Here is a 1,006-nt window from a genome sequence, read left to right as displayed (position 1 = left end):
TCACACACACTCAAACTCACACACACTCACTCAGACACACTCACCCACTCACACACACACACTCACACACACACACACACTCACACTCACTCTCTCACACACACACTCACACACCCTCTTAGAGTCTGACACACTCTCACACACACACACACTCATAAAACCTCACACATACAATCTCAGAGACTCTCACATACACACTCACACACACACCCTCTCACACACACTCTCAAACACTCTTTCACACACTCGTACACACTCACACTCACACGCACTCACTCTCACACGCCCACTCTCACACACTCACTCTCATACACACACTCTCACCTACACCCTCACACACATTCACACTCACACACACTCAAACTCACACACACTCACTCTTACATACTCATTCTCACATACACACTCTCACATGCACACTCACGCTCTCACTCACACTCTAACACAGTCACACACACACTCACACACACTCACTCTCACAGGGCAGCACGGTGGCATAGTGGTTAGCACTGTTGCCTCACAGCGCCAGGGACCCGGGTTCGAATCCGGCCTCAGGTGACTGTCTGTGTGGAGTTTGCACATTCTCCCCGTGTTTGCGTGGGTTTCCTCCGGGTGCTCCGGTTTCCTCCCACTGTCCAAAGATGTGCGAGTTAGGTTGATTGGCTATGATAAATTGACCCTTAGTGTTAGGGGGATTAAATACGTGGGGTTACAGGGATAGGGTGGGATATGTGTTGGTGTAGGGGTTACGGGGATCGGGTGGGATATGTGTCGGTGCAGGCTCGATGGGCCGAAATGGCCTCTATCTGCACTGTGGGGTTTCTGTGATTCTGTGATACCCTCACTCATACACTCGCTCACATGCACTCATACACACACTCACACACTCTCACACACACTAAACACACTCTCACACACTCACACTCACACTCAAAAAATCACTCTCACATAAACACTCACACACTCACAGGCTTTCACACACCCGCACGCACTCTCACACACTTGC

Source organism: Somniosus microcephalus, unplaced genomic scaffold (genome assembly GCF_052327205.1).
Source record: "Somniosus microcephalus isolate GS21.2 unplaced genomic scaffold, FLI_Smic_1.0 unresolved_chr1, whole genome shotgun sequence".
Lineage (NCBI taxonomy): Eukaryota > Metazoa > Chordata > Chondrichthyes > Squaliformes > Somniosidae > Somniosus > Somniosus microcephalus.
Note: the sequence above shows the minus strand (reverse complement) of the source record.